Below are 23,387 nucleotides of genomic sequence, written 5' to 3' on the forward strand. Positions count from 1 at the left end.
GCAAAAATCTACAAGTCATCAAAAACCAAGCACTACGTGCATGCTCCTAGGGGGATAGATTGGTAGGAAAAGACCATCGCTCGTCCCCGACCGCCACTCATAAGGAGGACACTCAAAGAACACCTCATGTTTCAAATTTGTTATATAACGTATACCATACGTGCATGCTACGGGACTTGCAAACTTCAACACAAGTATTTCTCAAATTCACAACTACTCAACTAGCACAACTTTGATATCACTACCTCCATGTCTGAAAACAATCATCAAGCATCAAACTTCTCTTAGTATTCAATGCACTCATAAGAAAGTTTTTACTAGTCTTGAATACCTAGCATATTAGGATTATTTAAGCAAATTACCATGCTATTTAAGACTCTCAAAATAATCTAAGTGAAGCATGAGAGATCAATAGTTTCTCTAAAACAAAACCACCACCGTGCTCTAAAAGATATAAGTGAAGTACTAGAGCAAAAACTATATAACTCAAAAGATATAAGTGAAGCACATAGAGTATTCTAATAATTTCCGAATCATGTGTGTCTCTCTCAAAAGGTGTGTACAGCAAAGATGATTGTGGTAAACTAAAAAACAAAGACTCAAATCATACAAGACGCTCCAAGCAAAACACATATCATGTGGTGAATAAAAATATAGCTCCAAGTAAGTTACCGATGGAAGTAGACAAAAGAGGGGAAGCCTTCCGGGGCATCCCCAAGCTTTGGCTTTTTGGTGTCCTTATATTATCTTGGGGTGCCATGGGCATCCCCAAGCTTAGGCTCTTGCCACTCCTTGTTCCATAATCCATCAAATCTTTTACCCAAAACTTGAAAACTTCACAACACAAAACTTAACAGAAAATCTCGTGAGCTCCGTTAGCGAAAGAAAACAAAACACCACTTCAAGGTACTGTAATGAACTCATTATTTATTTATATTGGTGTTAAACCTACTGTATTCCAACTTCTCTATGGTTTATAAACTATTTTACTAGCCATAGATTCATCAAAATAAGCAAACAACACACGAAAAACAGAATCTGTCAAAAACAGAACAATCTGTAGTAATCTGTAACTAAAGCAAACTTCTGGAACTCCAAAACTTCAACAAAAATAGGAAGACCTAGAAAATTTGTTTATTGATCAGCAGCAATTGGAATCAATATTTTATCACGTTCTGGTGATTTTTAACAATTATTTTCGTGAACAGAAAGTTTCTGCAATTTTCAGCAAGATCAAATAACTATCATCCAAGAAGATCCTATAGGTTAAACTTGGCACAAACACAAATTAAAACATAAAAACACATATAACCAGAGGCTAGATCAAATATTTATTCCTAAACAGAAGCAAAAATCAAAAAACTAAAAAAAATTGGGTTGCCTCCCAACAAGCGCTATCGTTTAACGCCCCTAGCTAGGCATTGAGATTTCAATGATGCTCACAAGAAAGACAAGAATTGAGGCACAAAAAGAGCATCATAAAACATGTGACAAACACATCTAAGTCTAACATACTTCCTATGCATAGGCATCTTATAGGCAAACAAATTATCAAGGCAAGCAAAAACTAGCATATGCAAGGAACCGGAAAGAAGCAATAGCAATCTCAACATAATGAGAGGTAATTTAGCAACATGAAAATTTCTACAACCATATTTTCCTCTCTCATAATAATTACATGTAGGATCATAAGAAAATTCAACAATATAGCTATCATATAAAATATTTTCAACACGATCCACATGCATGCAAAGTTGACACTCTTCCGAAATAGTGGGATTAACATTAACTAAAGTCATGACCTCTCCAAACCCACTTTTATCAAAAATTTCATAAGATTGAATATTCTCCAAATATGTGGGATCTAAAGTTGACACTCTTCCAAACCCACTTTCAATATTATTGCAAACAATATTATCAATCTCATATTCATCATGGGGATTAAATAAATTTTCAAGATCATAAGAAAAATCACCCCAATCACGATCGTTGCAACAAATAGTGGACAAAGCAAAACTAGCATCCCCAAGCTTAGGGTTTTGCATATTATTAGCACAATTGACATCAAGAGAATTTATAGCAAAATCATTGCAATCATGCTTTTCATCGAAGGAACTATCAAGTATGGGTGCAATAGCAACAATCTCATGATTAACATAAGGAACTATAGCAAATTGATCTTCATAAATAGTGGCATCATGGCCACAAGAATAGCAAGCATCATGTTCATCAAGAGATATTTCAACCAAATCATCGGAATCATCATTATCTATAGATTCATGCATATAATTATTTTCTTCCAAAGCAATGGTCATTCTTTCAATAAATTCTTGTACATAGACATTATGAGCAAAGTTTTCATTGCAATATTTAAGTATGACGGAATTTTCAGATTTGTTGAGAGTAAAATCATACTTTTCAATCAAAGTAGCAACTTCATGAGCACCCTTAAAAATGACAAATTCTTCAATTTGTTCGATATCATAGTAGCTATAAACACCCTTTGCATAAGAAGATAAGATTTCATTATCATTGAACTCACATAGGTAGGGAAGGTGTTTTTTAGGGTTCTTAGAGCAACAAGTAAAATCACAAATTTCACAAAGATTCCAAGCATAACATAGCAAACTATTTATATGATACCATAAGAGCTTCCCTTTTTCAGACAAACGATGACGCACAAAATGAGCATGCTCATCTAAAGATTTCCCATCAACTAGGCTAGTTGGGGTTTCAGCACGAGCGCATAAGGATCGAAGATGATCCAAGTAGAACACTTTAAGTGGATCCATATCAATAGATTTTCAGCAAGCGAAGATGCAAGCATATAGAAGGCACAAGGAAACACAAACAAAGATATATACGGGAAGAAGGCGAACGAAAAAGAGAGGACGAATAAAACGGCAAGGGTGGAGTGGGGGAGAGGAAAACGAGAGGCAAATGGCAAATAATGTAATGCGGGAGATAAGGGTTTGTGATAGGTACTTGGTATGTTGACTTTTGCGTAGACTCCCCGGCAACGGCGCCAGAAATGGCTCGTTGTCGGGAGTCAAATCTTTACTTGACTTCGTGTAAGCCTCCCCGGCAATGGCGCGAGAAATCCTTCTTGCTACCTCTTGAGCACTGCGTTGGTTTTCCCTTGAAGAGGAAAGGGTGATGCAGCAAAGTAGCGTAAGTATTTCCCTCAGTTTTTGAGAACCAAGGTATCAATCCAGTAGGAGGCCACGCACGAGGCCCTCGCACCTACACAAACAAATAAATCCTCGCAACCAACGCGATAAGGGGTTGTCAATCCCTACACGGTCACTTACGAGAGTGAGATCTGATAGATATGATAAGATAATATTTTTGGTATTTTTATGATAAAGATGCAAAGTAAAGTAAACAAAATAAAAACAGCGCCAGAAATAGCTTGTTGTCGGGAGATTAATATGATGGAAAATAGACCCGGGGGCCATAGGTTTCACTAGTGGCTTCTCTCAAGAGCATAAGTATTTACGGTGGGTGAACAAATTACTTTTGAGCAATTGACAGAATTGAGCATAGTTATAAGAATATCTAGGTATGATCATGTATATAGGCATCACGTCCGAGACAAGTAGACCGACTCCTGCCTGCATCTACTACTATTACTCCACACATCGACCGCTATCCAGCATGCATCTAGAGTATTAAGTTCATAAGAACAGAGTAACGCTTTAAGCAAGATGACATGATGTAGAGGGATAAATTCATGCAATATGATATATCCTCGATGGCAACAATACAATACGTGCCCTGCTGCCCCTACTGTCACTGGGAAAGGACACCGCAAGATTGAACCCAAAGCTAAGCACTTCTCCCATTGCAAGAAAGATCAATCTAGTAGGCCAAACCAAACTGATAATTCGAAGAGACTTGCAAAGATAACCAATCATACATAAAAGAATTCAGAAGATTCAACTATTGTTCATAGATAAACTTGATCATAAACCCGCAATTCATCGGTCTCAACAAACACACCGCAAAAGAAGATTACATCGAATAGATCTCCACGAGAGAGGGGGAGAACATTGTATTGAGATCCAAAAAGAGAGAAGAAGCCATCTAGCTAATAACTATGGACCCGAAGGTCTGAGGTAAACTACTCACACTTCATCGGAGAGGCTATGGTGTTGATGTAGAAGCCCTCCGTGATCGATGCCCCCTCCGGCGGAGCTCCGGAACAGGCCCCAAGATGGGATCTCACGGGTACAGAAGGTTGCGGCGGTGGAATTAGGTTTTTGGCTCCATATCTGGTAGTTTGGGGGTACGTAGGTATATATAGGAGGAAGGAGTACGTCGGTGGAGCAACGTGGGGCCCACGAGGGTGGAGGGCGCGCCTGGGGGGTAGGCGGGGCCCCTACCTCGTGGCTTCCTGGTTGATGTCTTGACGTAGGGTCCAAGTCCTCTAGATCATGTTCGTTCCGAAAATCACGTTCCCGAAGGTTTCATTCCGTTTGGACTCCGTTTGATATTCTTTTTCTGCGAAACTCTGAAATAGGCAAAAAACAGCAATTCTGGGCTGGGCCTCCGGTTAATAGGTTAGTCCCAAAAATAATATAAAAGTGTATAATAAAGCCCAATAATGTCCAAAACAGAATATATTATAGCATGGAGCAATCAAAAATTATAGATACGTTGGAGACGTATCAATTAGCTGCAGAGGCAACTCCGACGAATCAAGCGCAACATAATGTAGAGGTTGCGAAGGTGCGAGACAAGGTGGCCAAGGCCCAAGAGGATCTTAATGCAGAGAACGTCAGGATGGCAACAGAGTGGGCTTCGTTGGAAGCCGAGTCACAGCGGATAAGAGTATAAGCTTTTTGTCTAAGTCTAAATCAGAACACGTCCAATGTTTTTCTTCGAAGGAGACATCAGAGCCGCCTACCTTCACAGTTTGAGGGAAGGAATCTTTTTAACACACCCGGGGCAGGAACGAGTAACCCGCCTGATGTAACTCGTGCTGCTGAGGCGTAAAGAACCGGAGCAGCGGCTCAGCCTCATATGCCAGACCCGCCCCGTAGGGATCTGACCCCTCCCCAGCGGGTTCCAACACCCTCTGGCCATTATTCTAACACGGTGGATAACATGATAGCCGCGGCTACACGTCTGGCGGCTATCCCGATCGAAGGCGAATCTCCAGCGGCGATAGAGACCCGGAACGCGGTAGAGCTTCTTTAGACGGCTGTGGCACAACAGGCGGCCTACTCATACAGTCATGAGTGTGTTCATTCAACTCTCTGCCAAGTCCAATCTATAGCTGTCGTATTGAGTCGCTAGCGGTTTCCAGTAGTGAACGACATTATCACCTACCTCGTCATGATGACCCGCCCCGCGGACTTAACCCGCCCCGAGATGATCATAGGGTGAATGATGCTCAGGCCCTGGTGGATCAGGCTAGAGCCCGTCGTGAGGCGGCATTGGCGGCTAAACTAGGGGCTCCTCAGCAGTTTCTAGTAAACCCTTCGGCGTATGTTGAGGCTGGGACGATTTCTAGGACGGTTGGTGTGCCGTGTCTAGTACCGGCTCTACGCAATGAACGTCTGCCCAAAGATTTTAAGGGTCCCCGAAAGGTGCCTAATTACACGGCTGATCTTCCACCCGAGGCTTGGATTGAAAGCTATGAACTAGCTATGGAGATGCTGGATGTTAATAATGTTGTGTGTGCCAAGTACTTCACCATGATGTTGGATGGACCGGCTTGTACCTGGTTGAAAGGATTACCCGCCAATACCACAATTCATGGGCTGATTTGAAGGCGTGTTTCATTCAGAACTTTAAGGGAATGTGTAAGCAGCCTCTGTCGATTATTGACCTGGACAACTGCGTGTAGCGGGAGGATGAGTCGGCCCACCATTGGGTTCGCCAGGTCTCAGCAATTATCCACTCATCGGATAGCATTGCGGCAGGCTCTGCTGTTCTGATTCTGGAGAAGAATTGTCACTTTACCCCCCCTCACGCAGAAGCTGGGGCGGCTTAAGTATCACTGTAGTGACATGGGGGAGCTCATGGAGGCTCTCATTAAGTATGCCAACTCTTATAATACCAAGGACCCTGGATCCGATGATGAGAAGTCCAACAAGGGAAAGAAGAGTGGTAATGGTAAGGGTCAGCAGTAGAACGTGACACGGCATAATGGTCACAACCAGGGTAACGCTGGTAAGCGCAAACAACCCGATGGTGGGTCAGATCTGGTAGCTAACACCAACACTGGATATAAAAATCAGCTCGTAAGGGTAAGCCGCAATTTGGAGGACCAAAATTTAACCTTGAGGCAATGCTTAATGACCCTTGCCCAAAGCATAGTCTACCTGGTCAGCCGTCAACTCATGCATGGAAGGATTGCTTCATAATGTGAGAGTACCAGAATTATAATCCAGGTGACGGCAATAATAATGGGCTGCCAGGCGGGTCAGGATCCGGCTCTCAAGGGCCTGGCTTTGGTGGCGGCGGCTCAAATTCTGGGTATCAAGGATAGGGCAATCAGGGTAGTCATAACCAACAGTCTCATCAGGGTAACCAGCAGCATCAGTCAGGATACCAGAGTAATCCAAAGCAGCTTAACGGTGGCCAGTATCACGTTTTCACCACAAGTCTTTGCAAGAGAGATCAGAAGGTTCATAAGCGTGCGGTCAGTGCAATTGAGCCAGCGGTACCTCAATACTTGCGATGGTCAGAGCAGCCAATCACATGGAGTCGAGAGGATCACCCGCCCCGGGTTGACAATCCGGGTCAACTAGCGTTGCTGGTAGCCTCCCAGGTTGGGGGTTATAAATTCACTAAAGTGCTCATGGACGGTGGCAGTAGTATCAATATCCTTTATTATGATACTTTTCGCCGGATGAATTTAACTGATAAGGAGCTTAAGTCGTCCTCTACAGTTTTTCATGGTGTGGTCCCTGGTAAATCAGCATACCCAGTGGGGAAGATTGCCTTGGAAGTGGCTTTTGGCGATGACTATGATTACAGAGCAGAGACGTTATGGTTTTAAGTGGTTAAAACAAGAGCCCTTGTCATGACTTGTTTGGACGACCGGCTTACGCCAAGTTTATGGCATGGCCTTGTTATGTTTATTTGCAGCTTAAAATGCCAGGGTGTAAGGGCACGATTACAATCCACGGTGATCGAAGAATTGCATTGTAATGTGAAGAAGGAGATGTTGCCTATGCTGAATCAGCTTGTGCTACTAAGGAGCTTAAATTTTATAAGGATAGTGTTGACCCGGCTGATATGACCCCTTTGAAGCAGCCCACCATGGAGAAAGACCCTCTGTTGAAGTTGAAGTCGGCTGATGATACTAAGCAGGTTGACTTTGTCCCTGGTGACTCATCTCAGCAGTTCACAATAGGGGCTAATATGGATCCTAAATAGGAAAGCACGCTCATTGAGTTCATCCATGTGAATCGGGACATCTTTGCATGGAAACCTTCTGACATGCCGGGTGTACCGAGAGAATTCGCTGAGCACACTCTTAATGTGGATACTAAATTTAAGCTAGTGAAGCAGTTTCTTCGTCGTTTCAATGGAGAGCGGCATAAGGCTATTGGAGAAGAGGTGGCTCGGCTCTTGGCAACTGGGTTCATCATTGAAGTCTTTCACCCTGAGTGGTTGGCTAACCCGGTGTTGGTACTTAAGAAAAATGGCACCTGACATATGTGTGTTGATTACACTGATCTTAACAAGGCTTGTCCAGCTGATCCATTTGCTCTCCCTCACATTGACCAGATTATTGATGCTACTGCGGGTTGTGAGAGCTTATGTTTCCTTGACGCCTATTCTGGTTATCATCAGATCAAAATGGCAGTTAAATACCAGGAGAAGACGACTTTCATTACACCTTTTGGAGCTTTCTGCTATGTCTCTATGCCTTTTGGGCTCAAGAGTGCCCAGGCGACTTATCAACGCTGTGTTCAGAATTGCTCTCTCAGTCAAATTGGGCGTAATGTGCATGCTTATGTGGATGGTATTGTGGTTAAATCCAGGAAAAAGGAGACGCTCTTGGATGATATCTAAGGGAGACTTTTGACAATCTCCGGGTCTATAAGATGATGCTTAACCCGACCAAGTGTGTTTTTGGTGTACCTACTAGCAAGCTCTTGGGTTTTCTGGTCTCAGAGAGAGGTATCAAAGCTAACTCAGAGAAAATTAAGGCTATTACTTCATTGTCTAAACCGCGTGTGTTAATGACGTCCAGTGCCTGGTGGGTCGTATTGTAGCCTTGAGCCGGTTCATAAGCCGCCTGGGTGAGAAGGTGATTCCTTTATACTAGATGATGAAGAAAACAGATCATTTTGTCTAGAGTGACACTGCTGATAAGGCATTTGAGGAGCTCAAAAAGCAGTTAGCTGAGCTGCCCGTCCTTGCAGCTCCCGTTGAGAAAGAACCTTTGACCCTGTATGTGACGGCTAACAGTAAAGTTGTCAGTGTGGCGATTGTGGTGGAGCGCAAGGAGACGGGTAAGGAGTACCCAGTCCAGAGGCCGTCTTATTATGTCAGTGAGGTGTTGATTGAGTCCAAACAACGATACCCACATTGGCAAAAACTGGTATATGGAGTATTCATGGCGAGTCGCAAGCTGAAGCATTATTTTCTTGGTCATCCTATTACTATGGTCAGTTCTGCCCCTTTAGGAGACATCATTCAAAACAGGGAGGCCACAGGCCGGGTTGCTAAGAGGGCAAGAGAACTCGGACCTCGTGGTCTGAAATATGTGCCAAGAACAACTATCAAATCTCAGGCTCTGGTGGATTTCATCAATGAATGGACAGAGTTGCAGACGCCTGAGGAGAGGCCTAATAACATGTATTGTACAATTCACTTTGATGGGTCCAGACAGCTAGATGGCTCGGAGGCTGGGGTTATATTGACTTCCCCACGAGGTGACAAGAGTTTTGCTATGTTTTGAGGCTAATGTTTCCTTGTACTAACGATGCAGCTGAATATGAGGCTTTACTCCACGGCCTTCACATGGCCAAAGAGATGAATTTGAGCCGAGTCAGGTGTTTTGGCGACTCAGACCCTGTGGCTCAGCAAGTTTCAGGTACATGTGATTCCAAAGACCCACCCATGGCGGCTTATCGCCGGGCGGTTGATAATATTGCTGGTCATTTCAAGGGTTATCAGGTGGAGCACCTTAATCAAAGGAAAAATGAGGCGGCTGATGCCTTGAGCCAGCTAGGGTCCCAGCGTAAGCCGGTACCCCCTAATGTGTTTCTTGATGTATTGCATAATGCTTCAGTCAAGGTACCATCAGAGGAGGATCTTGCTATCCCTGACCCCGGGGCGCAGTTGGTGGCGGCTCTCCATGCTATTCCTGATTGGACACTTCCCTACTTGGCTTACATGACCCAGGGTGAGTTACCTGAGAATGAAACCTTCGCCAGGCAGATAACCCGACGGTCTAAGTCTACGACTATTGTCAATGGCGAGTTGCACCGATGCAGCGTAACAGGTGTGTTCCAGCATTGTGTTTCCCCCGAAGAGGGCCGTGAGATCTTGCGTGAGATTCATGAAGGAGATTGTGGTCATCACGCCAGCTCAAAATCTTTAGTAGCCAAATCTTTTTGTCATGGTTTTGTTGGTTGACGGCTCATGCTAATGTGGAGGATATCGTCAGTAAATGTGATGGTTGTCAGAAGTTTTCTCGACGGGCTCATGTGCCGGCTCAAGAGTTGAGGATGATTCCAATTACTTGGCCGTTTGCAGTCTGAGGGCTTGATATGGTTGGACCTTTCAAGCGGTCTAAAGATAAGAAAACCCACCTCTTGGTGGCAGTTGACAAATTTACCAAGTGGGTTGAAGCACAGGTGTGATGCGGCGACTGCAGTCCAGTTTGTTAAAAAGTTGATCTTCCGTTTTGGTTACCCTCATAGTATCATTACTGACAATGGCACTAATTTATCTAAGGGTGCTATGAAGGAGTTCTGTCAACGAGAGCATATTCATCTTGACATCTCTTCTGTGGCTCATCCGCAGTCTAATGGTCAAGCTGAGAGAGCTAACCAAGAAATTTTGAGAGGCATAAAGCCCCGGCTTATGGTTCCTTTGAAGCGAACGCTGGGTTGTTGGGTTGAGGAGTTACCTTCAGCACTCTGGAGTATCAATACCACCCCCAAGAGGTCAACAGGCTATACGCCTTTCTTTATAGTTTATGGTGCGGAGGCGGTTCTTCCAAGTGATATCCGTCATGACTCGCCTCGTGTGGCGGCTTGTGTTGAAGCTGATAATGAAATAGCACGTCAAAACACACTTGATGCTTTAGATGAGGAGCGTGACCTGGCGGCGGCTCGTTCGGTGATATATCAACAAGACCCGCATCGCTATCATAGCCGCAGAGTTAAGACCCGGGCGTTTCAAGAAGGCGACTTGGTACTCGGGCTGATCCAAGATCAAACAGATATGCACAAGTTATCCCCACATTGGGAAGGACCCTTTGTGGTCAGCAAGAACCTAAATAACAGGTTGTATTACCTCATTGATGTGCGTGAGCACAAGGATTCCTGCAAGTCGAAGGAGGAGACCCACCATCCGTGGAATATTGCACATCTTCGGCCTTACTACACTTAAGCCGCCGGCTCTTATCTTTGTACATACTTTTGTCAATGTATATAACTTTTTATGATCAATATAATAAATCCGGCATCCCCGAATTACGGGGCCTCTGTCATTTCATTTCTGAGTATCTGAGCGTTTATTGATTGATCATAAGGTCACTTGGGGGCTTCCAACCACTGGGTTTAGCTTTCATACCCTCTTGACCGGCTTGAAGGCCACTTTTTATAGGTTTTTCCTGCCTGTTTGCAACTTGCTACTCCGCCAGGTGACCCGCTGAACTCTTAACGGTCAATCTTTTTAAGACCCTGAACTCGTTAAGGTTAAAACGGCGGCTTGTGTCATGTGAGAGTCGGCTAGTGAGCTAGGTAAAACCACGGCTGTTGCGGCCTTGAAAGCAATCATGAGGCCTGAGTGCCAAACGGCTGTTGCGGCCTTGAAAGCAATCATGAGGCCTGAGTGCCAAACGAATGTTGCAGCCTTGAAAGCAAACATGAGGCCTGAGTACCAAACGGATATTGTGGCCTTGAAAGAAAATATGAGGCTTATAAGCCACTTTTTCGGTCATGCCTTAAAAGCTGGCCTAGTGATTTTTGAGATTTGCATATTTTCTGTTTGGATTTTTAGATTCTTTTATGTTTTCAAGTTTTGGTTTTGAGATATCTGAGTCGCCTGGTTCCGGGTTATAATAGTTATGGTTGACTATTTTGGGTTACAACCCGCCCTGGTTTTAGACATTGAGTCGCCAGTTCATTTTGACTTAAAAAGCTAAGATGGTGATTTTTTAGTCATGAAAGGCCGCTACTATTGGGGTTGTCACCCACTTGGCTATTTGATTTATAAGTCGCCAGTACAAATATTGCTTGGTTTCTTATAGATGAATGATAAGTCCATTTTGCATCATGCTTTTATGACAATATTTATTGCATTATGGGTTGTTATTACACATTATATCACAATACTTATGTCTATTCTCTCTTATTTTACAAGGTTTACATGAAGAGGGAGAATGCCGGCAGCTGGAATTCTGGACTGGAAAAGGAGCAAATATTAGAGACCTATTCTGTACAACTCCAAAAGTCCTGAAACTTCACGGAGCTTATTTTTGGAATATATAAAAAATATTGGGCGAAGAAAGAACCAGAGGGGGGCCACTAGCCAGCCACAAGGGTGGAGGGTGCACCCTACCCCCTAGGCGCGCCCCCAGACCTTGTGGGCCCCCTGGCAGGCCTCCGGTGCCCATCTTCTGCTATATGGTGTCTTTTACCCTGGAAAAAATCATAGAGAAGCTTTCGGGACAAAGCGCCACCGTCTCGAGGCGGAACCTGGGCAGAACCAATCTAGGGCTCCGGCGGAGCTGTTCTATCGGGGAAACATCCCTCTGGGAGGGGGAAATAATCGCCATCGTCATCACCATTGATCCTCTCATCAAGGGAGGGTCAATCTCCATCAACATCTTCACCAGCACCATCTCCTCTCAAACCCTAGTTCATCTCTTATATTCAATCTTGGTCCCAAAACCTCAAATTGGTACCTGTGGGTTGCTAGTAGTGTTGATTACTCCTTGTAGTTGATGCTAGTTGGTTTATTCGATGGAAGATCATATGTTTAGATCCTTAATGATAATTAATACTCCTCTGATTACGATTATGAATATGCTTTGTGAGTAGTTACTTTTGTTCCTGAGGACATGGGAGACGTCTTGTTATAAGTAATCATGTGAATTTGGTATTCGTTCGATATTTTGATGAGATGTATGTTGTCTTTCCTCTAGTGGTGTTATGTGAACGTCGACTACATGACACTTCACCATTATTTGGGCCTAGGGGAAGGCATTGAGAAGTAATAAGTAGATGATGGCTTGCTAGAGTGACAGAAGCTTAAACCCTAGTTTATGCGTTGCTTCGTAAGGGGCTGATTTGGATCCATATGTTTCATGCTATGGTTAGATTTACCTTAATCCTTTTTTCGTATTTGCGTATGCTTGCGAGAGGGGTTAATCATAAGTGGGAGGCTTGTCCAAGGAAGGGAGGCACCCAAGCACCGGTCCACCCACATATCAAATTATCAAAGTAACGACATCCAGGCTTGTCCTTTGCTATAAAAAGGATTGGGCCACCTTGATGCACCTTAGTTACTTTATTTACTTGTTACCCGTTACGAATTATCTTATCACAAAACTATTTGTTACCGATAATTTCAGTGCTTGCAGAGAATACCTTGCTGAAAACCACTTGTCATTTCCTTCTGCTCCTCGTTACTCTTACTTATCAAAAGGACTAAGATAGATTCCCTATACTTGTGGGTCATCAAGACTCTTTTCTGGCGCCGTTGCCGGGGAGTGAAGCGCCTTTGGTAAGTGGAATTTGGTAAGGAAACATTTATATAGTGTGCTGAAATTTACTGTCACTTGTTACTATGGAAAATAATCCTTTGTGGGGTTTGTTTGGGGTATCTTCACCTCGACCGGAACCACAATTAGTTGCTCCTCAACCTACTGCACCTGCTGAATATATTTATTATGAAATTCCTTTGGGTATGATAGAGAAACTGCTAGCTAATCCTTATGCAGGAGACGAAACATTACATCCCGATATGCACCTAATCTATGTGGATGAAGTTTGTGGATTATTTAAGCTTGCAGGTATACCCGAGGATGTTGTGAAGAAGAAGGTCTTCCCTTTATCTTTGAAGGGAAAGGCATTTACATGGTATAGGCTATTGGATGATATTGGATCATGGAACTACAACCGATTGAAATTGGAATTTCATCAGAAATTTTATCCTATGCATCTAGTTCATCGTGATCGGAATTATATATATAATTTTTGGCCTCATGTAGGAGAAAGTATCGCTCAAGCTTGGGGAGGCTTAAGTCAATGTTATATTCATGCCCCAATCATGAGCTCTCAAGAGAAATTATTATTCAAAAAATTTATGCTCGACTTTCTCATAATGATTGATCCATGCTCGATACTTCTTGTACTGGTTCCTATATGAAGAAGGATATTGGATTCAAATGGGATTTATTGGAAAGAATTAAATGCAACTCTGAAGATTGGGATCTCGACGAAGGTAAGGAGTCAGGTATAAACCTTAAGTTTGATTGTGTTAAATCTTTTATGGATACCGATGCTTTTCGTGATTTTAGCACTAAATACGGACTTGACTATGAGATAGTAGCTTCTTTCTGTGAATCTTTTGCTACTCACGTTGATCTCCCTATGGAGAAGTGGTTTAAATATCATCCTGCAATTGAAGTTAAAGTAGTAGAACCTGTTAAAGTTGAAGAAGAAACTATTATTTATAATATTGATCCTATTGTTCCCACTGCTTATATTGAGAAGCCACCATTTCCTGTTAGAATAAGGGATCATGCTAAAGCTTCAACTGTGGTTCGTAAGAGTTATACTAAAACACCTACACCCTCTGAACAAATTAAAGTTGAACCTAGTATTGCTATGGTTAAAGATCTCTTGGTTGATAATATAGATGGGCATGTTATTTATTTCTGTGATGAAGCTCTAGAATTGCTAAACCCGATACTAAACATAAACACAGACCTGTTGTTGGCATGCCTGTTGTTTCTGTTAAAATAGGAGATCATTGTTATCATGGCTTATGTGATTTTGGGTGCTAGTGTGAGTGCAATTTCGTATAGCTTATATAAACAAATTATGAATGATATTGCACCTGCTGAGTGTTAGTGTACTGAAGTTTGGGCCCTTTGGTACCCCTTACTTGTGCACGGGCAGTTGTAGCCGCACCCGCGACAAGGCTTGACGGGGGCAGCTGGGGACAGAATACAAGACGACCAAGACAGCAACCAGGCCAGTAACCAGAAAGCAAAGGACAAGCTGGGACCTGGCAAGATTCTTGCCAGGACGGCTCGCGAAGCCCCGGCAAGATCCTTGCCGGGACGGCTCGCGAAGCCCCAGCAAGATCCTTGCCGGGGCACCTTGTGAAGCACTGACAAGAACACCACCCTTGAGGTTGAGAGCTCTGACACCATCGACAATGTCAAGACCAAGACCCCGGGGCGTATGCGTGGTGGCATGCAGATCTTTGTGAAGACAGGTGGCATGCAGATCTTCGTGAAGACCAGAAGATGAAGTTCCTAGCAAGATCCTTGCCAGGGACGTTTGCGAGGCCCCAGCAAGACCCTTGCCGGGGACATCTGCAAGACCACGGCAAGGCTCCGCCGCCCCGTCACCACTCCAGCGCAGCGCCTGGCCTGCCAGCCTGGCAAGCACCTGTGTGGTGGCATGCAGATCTTTGTGAAGATCCTGCCACCGCTCCAGTGCAGTGGCTAGCCAGCCAGCCTGGCGTTGCATGCCTCGTCAGACTGGGTGTGTGTCAAGATGGGGTGAGGCGGCGACGGACGGGACGGGCTCTATTGCCATCCCCGATAAAGTTTGGGGCACGTAACCAGCGCATTTAATACGTTTGTCCTAGGACGTCAGTGATAAACATAGCTACTTACACCTCCTGTGTGCCACTGTGGCGACCCCTTTGATGTATAAAAGGAGGCCCAAGGCATACTGGAGAAGGATTCAGACTTTTGAACCTCTCGGCCCAGTTTGCATGCATAGCAGCTAGCCGAAGCTCAAGAACACTGAATATACACTCAAAGCAGGACTAGGGTTTTACGCTTCTCAGCGGCCCGAACCTGGGTAAAAATTCATCTTGTTGATCGTTAGATCTGCTCTTTGCGCATTCCTCCTTCCCTGCTAAACCGTAGAAGGGGTCCACGCGATCCCGTAGGTGTCATTTCTCCGGCATCTTTGGCGCGCCAGGCATGGGGGCAGAAAGGTTGTGCAAACCTGGTCTAGCAGTTAGCGTGTCGCTTCCTTGATCACCATGGCTCCCAAGAAGAAGGCGATCACAACGATCGGTTCGTCTAGAGCCGATCCGCCTGTGCCGGCGCGGATAGGCGACAGTGTAGTCGCGGATGGTGGCAGAGGTGTGGATCACGGGCATCCACGACATTTTGGCAACCGAAGCCAGGTAAGCGGTATAGTTCGTGCCCGCGACGACGAGCCGCGCGCCGCTGGGTCCAAGGACGGAGCCGTGCTGCCTACGGGCGGCGCGGCGACCTCCAAGACACTCCCGCCGGCACCCGCGCCATGGTCTTCCCAGGCCGTGCGCGACGAGCGAAGCCACGACGTTGGAGACCACGGGCGTCCGCACGAAAAGAGTCCTCAGCATCACTCTCGAGATGCGCAGGGCCGGCATGCACGCCATGATGCTGGTGGAAACGGCGCACGACCGCAGAACCGTGAGGGGGCTCCTTCTAACATGGTTAGAATTCCGAGCACCTCCCATTCCTCATGCTTGCCGCTGCCACCTACGCCAGCAGAAGCGTTAGCACGAGCGCAGCTACTCCTCGACTTTCCTCCCGCTGCAGAGAAACAAGAAGAGTGGAGGGCTGCTATCCAGAGCCTTATTGGCCACGCCAATAAAGATGGGTACCAGGAGGCAGGCCCTTCGCGGCGTCGGTCCACCGAGCCGGCGCGTGCCAACCGAGGAAGGGCCAGAGGCGCCGCAACCACAGCGCACTCCCCTCCACCGCGCCAGCAACGGTCGCCAGCTCGGCAGGTCAATGCCCGTGACGATGGATCCACAGCATCGTCCGATCCACGAGCTCGTCGCAACCAACGTCAAGTTCTTCGGGAGCGGGTTAAGGAGGACGCTCGAACTACCATCGAGCGGCGATGGGAAGCACGCCATCAATCTGATAGGCGTGCACGGCCCACTGCGTACAGGCCTGCGCCGAGGGATTCTGGTGACTTGCCTTACGAGGTAGGGTTGTCCAGCTTTTACCCGTGAGCTGCGGCAGTTCCAGTGGCCCACTACCCGCACGTTCAAACCAGAGGTCCCAGAGAAGTACGACGGCAAGACTCATCCGTCCGAGTTCCTGAGCGTTTACACCATCGCGATGCAAGCTGTCGGGGCTCGGGATGGCAAGGTGCTTGCCAACTACTTCTCGTTGGTGCTCAAGCCCAACGTCAGGTCGTGGATGATGCACCTGCCAATAGATTCCATCTCCTCTTGGTCAGATCTATGCTACAAGCTCATTGGCGCCTTTGGAGGCCACACGGCTCCTGGCCAGGCAAGCAATCTGCATCTCATGCCCCAGAAGGATGGTGAATGCTTGCGCAAATACATACAGAGATTCAGCCGTGTGCAGTACAACATTCTAGATGTTCATCATGTCGCTGTCATCAGTGCGTTCCATCAGAACATGCGCAACCGCAAGATGCGTGAAGAGCTGGCAATGAACCAGATGTTGCCGAGCTTTATGTTTTGGCCGACAGATGTGCTCGGGCTGAAGAAGGGAGGAAGTACCCCGGCGAAGATGCCGGCGCGGGAAGTGGCTGTGGAGACGAAGACGTCGTCACCCCGACAAAGAAGGGCCGACGGCGCAACAGGAAGCGCAAGGGCAAGACCGTGCTTCCCGTCGAGGAGTCCGGCAACCCTGGCACCGCCAAGAAGGCCAAGGTTGACGACCCTGGCAAGGAAGTTACCGGGTGCGCCGCCTGCTAGGCTGCCAAGTTGAGCAGCTTGTGGAGAGGCAGAAAGCTGAGTATGAAAGGAGAGACAAAGAGAAGGGCCAGGATGGTGCTGAGGGGTCCGGCAAGAAGCGCGGTGGCCGAGGGGGGCGCAGCGGCAAGGAAAAGCAACAAGAGAGGCCTGCTCGGGGCCGCGACAAGAAAGAAGGAGATGATGACTGTGAAGAGGATGACGAGTCCAGCGAGCACGAGTTTCAAAAAGCCATAGAAGCCATGTGCATCGATGGTGGCGCCTCGTTGCATTCTTCTCACCGACAACTTAAAACAGTGGGCGCGCGAGATCAATGCGATGGAGCCATCGATCAATGCCCAGAAGCCACTGAAGTGGTCCAACACGCCTATCATCTTCAACACCGAGGATCACCCTGATCGCACAACCGCGGTCGAGTGCTTTCCGTTGTTGGTTTCACCAACAATTCGCAACCTCAAGGTGACGAAAATGTTAGTGGACGGTGGGGCCGGTCTGAACTTGATCTCGCCCAAGGTGATCAAGAGGTTACAAATCCCTGATGGAGATCTCAAAGAGACGGGCACGTTTTAAGGGATCAATCCAGGGAGAAGCCAGCCCAAGGGTAAGATCACACTACCAGTCACATTTGGTGGTGAGCTGAACTACAGGACAAAGAAGATTGTTTTTTATGTCGCCAAGATCCCGTTGCCATATAACGGGATCCTTGGTCGTCCAGCACTGGCCAAGTTTATGGCAGCGTCACACTATGCCTACAACACGCTGAAGATGCCCCGCCCGATGAGCATCATCACTGTCGGTTCCGACAAGAAAGATGCGCTCATCTGTGCCGACCAACTCTACCGGGAAGCAGTTGTGGCACCTGCCGCCAAGGCACTTGCTCTAGCCACTGGAGCTCCCGAGGACGTGCAAGAGAGCTCCACCGGCAAGAGCAAGAAATACAAGGCAGCACCACCAGAGACCAAGAAGGTACCCATCAAGGAGGACGGCACGGGCGGAGCTTTCACTATAAGCTCCACCCTCAACAGCAAATAGGAAAGTGTGCTCGTCGCCTTCCTGTGGGCGAATGTCGATGTGTTTGCATGTCAAGCATCTGACATCCCCGGCGTTCCCAGGGAGGTGATTAAGCACCATCTTGCTGTATGTCCTCATGCGCGGCCCGTCAAGCAGAAGGTCAGGAAGCAAGCTTTGGAGCAGCAAGAGTTCATCATCGAAGCGATTAGGAAGTTGGAAGCGGCAGGCTTGGTCAGAGGAGCGCTCCACCCAACATGGTTGGCCAATCCGGTGGTGGTGCGCAAGGCAAACGGGAAATGGAGGTTGTGCATTGATTATATAGATATCAATAAAGCCTGTCCAAAGGATCCTTTCCCTTTGCTGCCCATTGACCAGATCATGGACTCCACTGTCGGGTGCGACTTGTTGTCGTTCCTTGACGCCTACTCAGGATACCACCAAATCTTCATGACGAAGGAAGATGAAGAGAAGACCGCGTTTATCACCCCATGTGGTACGTATTGTTTTATACGAATGCCTTTCGGGTTGAAAAGCGCTGGTTCGACATTTGCAAGAGCTCAGATTGGTTTTGAGCCCCAGCTCCATAGAAATATGGAAGCTTACAAGGATGACATAGTGGTCAAAACCAAGGACAAGGCGACACTCGTGCAAGATTTGCAAGAAACATTTGCAAATTTGCGCAAGATCAACCTCAAGCTCAACCCCGAGAAGTGTGTGTTCGGTGTCCCATCCGGCAAACTTCTCGGGTTCTTTGTGTCTCAGCGTGGGATCGAAGCAAATCCCGACAAGATCAAGGCGATTGAGCAGATTGAAGCACCAAGACAAGTCAAAGATGTGCGTCGGCTTGCTGGCTGCGTTGCTGCTTTGAGTAGGTTCATCTCCAAATCTGCTGAGCGCGCCCTCCCCTTTTTCAAGATTTTGAAAAAGGCAGGACCAATGAAATGGACTCCGGAGGCCGAGGCAGCGCTGCAAGATTTGAAGAGGTACCTCTCCTCTATGCCAATACTAGTCGCGCCTAAACCGCAAGAACGTTGCTGCAATATTTAGCGGTAACGAATCAAGTGGTCAGTGTTGCGCTAGTGGCGCAGAGGGAAGTTGATGAAGAAGCAGTAGCAGTGGCGAGACCGTCGGATGGCGAGCCAGAGCTCTCCCTGGCAGGGTCTAGTGGCGGCAAGGCGGGATCCCCGGCAGAGTCTGGTCCCGGCAGGGCAGAGTCTGGTGCTGGCAAGGCAGGATCTGCACAAGCAAACAAAGTAATACAGAAGAAGAAAATGATGCAGCACCCGGTTTATTTTGTCAGCTCCCTCTTGCAGGGGGCTAGGTCAAGATACTCTGGTGTGCATAAGTTGCTCTTCGGCCTCCTTATGGCCTCGAGGAAGCTGCGTCATTATTTTCAAGCACATGAGATCACCGTCATCACTCGCTTCCCGTTGCAACGCATCTTGCACAACCCAGATGCAACTGGAAGGATTGTGGAGTAGGCGTTGGAACTGTCGAGCTTTGGTCTCAGGTTTGAAAGCACTTCGAAAATCCAGAGCAGAGCCCTGGCAGAGTTCATTGCAGAATGGACCTCAATGCCTGACGAACAAATTCAAGAGACCACTCTCCCCGGCAAGGAAACGAGCCGCGACTGGATTATGCACTTTGACGGGGCTTTCTCGTTGCAAGGCGCCGGTGCTGATGTGTTGCTTGTCGCGCCCATCGGAGAGCACCTCAAGTAGGTGGTCCAAATGCACTTTCCCTGGGAGAGATCAACAAACAACACTGCAGAGTATGAGGGACTGCTTGCCGGTCTCAGGATCGCGACAAACCTTGGAATCAGAAAGTTGATCGTCTGTGGAGATTCGCAACTCGTAGTGAAGCAAGTGAACAAGGATTATCAGAGCCCGTTAATGGAAGCTTATGTAGATGAAGTGAGGACGTTGGAAGAGCATGTCGACGGTCTACAAGCAGAGCATGTTCCTCGAGTAGAGAACAACATTGCTGACGACCTGTCAAAATGTGCTGCGCTCAAGTTACCTGTGGAACCAGGGACCTTTGTGCTCCAATTAACTCAACCATCCATTGAACCATCGACAGGGCAGAATAAGCAAAGGAAGTCAGGCCCGACAAGTACTTTCCCGCTGAGCTCACAGGAGCTGCCAGCAAGGATGTTGCCGGGGACGCCAAGCTTGCCGGTGAGCGATAGGCTCCGGCAGAGCCTCAAGCCCTTGCCGTAGAGACAACTGCTCCCATGGCGGAGGACATGCCTTTAGTCCATGCCGTCGAGCCTCAGGCTCTGGCGTGGGCACAACACACCGTCCGTTTCCTCCAAACAGGGGAACTCCCTGAGGAAAAGGAAGAAGCAGAGAAAGTAGCCCGTCGGTCCAGCATGTACCAGTTTGTGGACGATGTCCTATACAGGAAAAGACCGAACAACGTGTACTTGAAGTGCATTCCTCGCGAGGACGGACTGGAGCTGTTGGCAGAGATACATGGAGGCCTATGTGGCTCTCACATAGGATCAAGAGCTCTCGTTGGCAAAGAGTTCCGGCAAGGTTTCTTTTGGCCCACTGCTCTCCAGGATGCAACTGCACTAGTAACCAAGTGTGAAGCGTGCCAGTTCCATTCAAAGAAACTCCATCAGCCAGCTCAAGCTCTTCACACGATCCCTCTTTCCTGGCCATTTTCGGTCTGGGGGCTTGACATACTGGGCCCCTTTCCCCGTGCTGTCGGGGGCTTTGAGTACTTGTACGTCGCGATAGACAAAGTTCACAAAGTGGCCAGAAGTGGAAGCAGTGAGAAAGGTGACCGCGCAATCAGCCGTCAATTTCTTCAAGGGACTGGTTTGCCGTTTTGCTGTACCAAATAGAGTCACCACCGACAACGGCACGCAATTCACAAGCCACACCTTCATGCAGTACATTCAGGATCTCGGCAGCAAAGTCTGTTTTGCCTCTGTTACACATCCACGAAGCAACGGCCAGGCCGAAAGGGAAAATGCTGGGCCTCAAAACAAGAACTTTTGATAGGCTGCACAAGTGTGGAAGACGCTGGATTGATGAGTTGTCGGCAGTTCTTTGGTCAATCAGGACGACACAGAATCAAGCCACCGGCTAGACGCCCTTCTCCCTCGTGTACGGGGCAGAAGAAGTTCTCCCCACAGAACTCATATACGGATCACCTCGAGTGCTCACTTATGATGAGCTAGAGCAAGAGCAGTTGCAGCAAGATGATGCTATGCTCCTTGAGGAGGATCGTCTTTAGGCTGTTGTGCGTGCTGCACGCTACCAGCAAGCCTTGCGCCGCTACCATAGCCGCAAGGTTCACGCCCGAAGCCTTGAGGAAGGCAACCTTGTTCTTTGGCGCTTTCAGTCGGCCAAGAACTCCAACAAGTTGACGCCAAAGTGGGTAGGCCCTTATCGGGCAATACGAGTCACCAGGCCCGGCGCAGTCCGCCTGGAGACCAAAGATGGCATTCCAGTGAGCAACTCCTGGAATATCGAACATCTTCGCAAGTTTTACCCATGAGGCGTGGCTGCCAGGAACCCCGGCAACCCCCTTTTGTACTAGCCTTGCTGGCAAGGCATATAACCCTACATACAGAGCCAGGCGCAGACCCTGTGCGTAGTTGAATAAGCTTCAGTATGTACATTTCGTGTTGGTTTCCATGTTTATATATATATGCATGCTTGTCCAGGATATCATACTACGTTTGCTTCCAGCAAGTACTGGCGAACCGCCAAGGTTCCCCTATTTTCTCTTCTTTCTTTTTCTCATAGGACAGAAGGCTCCTTAGCACACAAGTTTACTGGGAGGATAGACAGTGTGGGCACCAACAGGCGACGTCCGAAGTGACGGCTTGCGGAAAAGAACACAGCGGCGAAAGCTAAGTCACGAAACCTCGAGTGAATTTTCTTTTAAATGTAAGGTTGTTTCCCTCGAATGGTTTCGGTTCTTTGTATGGAAAACCTGCACGCGAAGGAACTTTGTCGGGATTGGTTGCGCCCTTGCTCTGTTTCGAGTCCGCTCAACGGTTCAAGTGGTTGCGCCAAGAGCGGCAAGGTGCCTTGCCGGCAGCGGCACCCCCAGCAGGCCGCTAATGATCCGTCCTCAAAGCGCTCGCAGCAAGGGTGCAAGCACCGGCAAGCTTTTCCCAATAACGCGTAGGGTGTGTGCCATGCAAATAGGGATCGAACAAGGAAGATAAACTCTTCAAGCGCCTTGCGATCTGCATCCTCCGGCAAGCTATCTAGCACATTGGTGAGGTTGAGGCCAGGGTTCCTGAACACAATCTTGGTGAGCACCTTGAGGAGGACACCCCGGCAAAGCTTGCAGGTTTCCTTAGCCAATTGGGTCGCTCGGCTGTCGTGGGGTAGCTTCAGGGCATCAAGGACGGCCTCAAAGAACATGGTCACCCTGGAGCTCTTAGTTATCCTCTCATCGTGGGAGAACCTGAAGCTCGGCATGCCCATGGTGGACAGCTGCGTGGTGAGCCTCTCCGCCACGTCGACGAGGCGCTCAGTCTAGATCCCCACGCCTTTCACATAGTCATTGTAGTTGGCGGCAGCGCTCTCGAGCAGTTGCTTCTCATCAAGGAGTTCTTTGGCCAGGGCCTTTGCTACCTCTTGAGCATGCGTTGGTTTTCCCTTGAAGAGGAAAGGGTAATGCAGCAAAGTAGCGTAAGTATTTCCCTCAGTTTTTGAGAACCAAGGTATCAATCTAGTAGGAGGTTACACGCAAGTCGCCTTGTACCTGCACAAACAAATAAGAACCTTGCAACCAACGCGATAAAGGAGTTTTCAATCCCTTCACGGCCACTTGCAAAAGTGAGATCTGATAGAGATATTAAGATAAATATTTTTGGTATTTTTATGATATAGATTGGAAAGTAAGGATTGCAAAATAAACGGCGGCAGAAATAGCAAATTGATAGGAAAATAATATGATGGAAGATAGACCCAGGGGCCATAGGTTTCACTAGTGGCTTCTCTCAAGATAGCATAATCTACGGTGGGTGAACAAATTACTGTCGACCAATTGATAGAAAAGCGCATAGTTATGAGAATATCTAGGCATGATCATGTATATAGGCATCGCGTCCGCGACAAGTAGACCGAAACGATTCTGCATCTACTACTATTACTCCACACATCGACCTCTATACAGCATGCATCTAGAGTATTAAGTTCATAAGAACAGAGTAATGCATTAGGCAAGATGACATGATGTAGAGGGATAAACTCAAGCAATATGATATAAACCCCATCTTTTTATCCTCG

Source organism: Triticum aestivum, chromosome 7D, assembly GCF_018294505.1.
Source record: "Triticum aestivum cultivar Chinese Spring chromosome 7D, IWGSC CS RefSeq v2.1, whole genome shotgun sequence".
Taxonomy (NCBI): Eukaryota; Viridiplantae; Streptophyta; class Magnoliopsida; order Poales; family Poaceae; genus Triticum; species Triticum aestivum.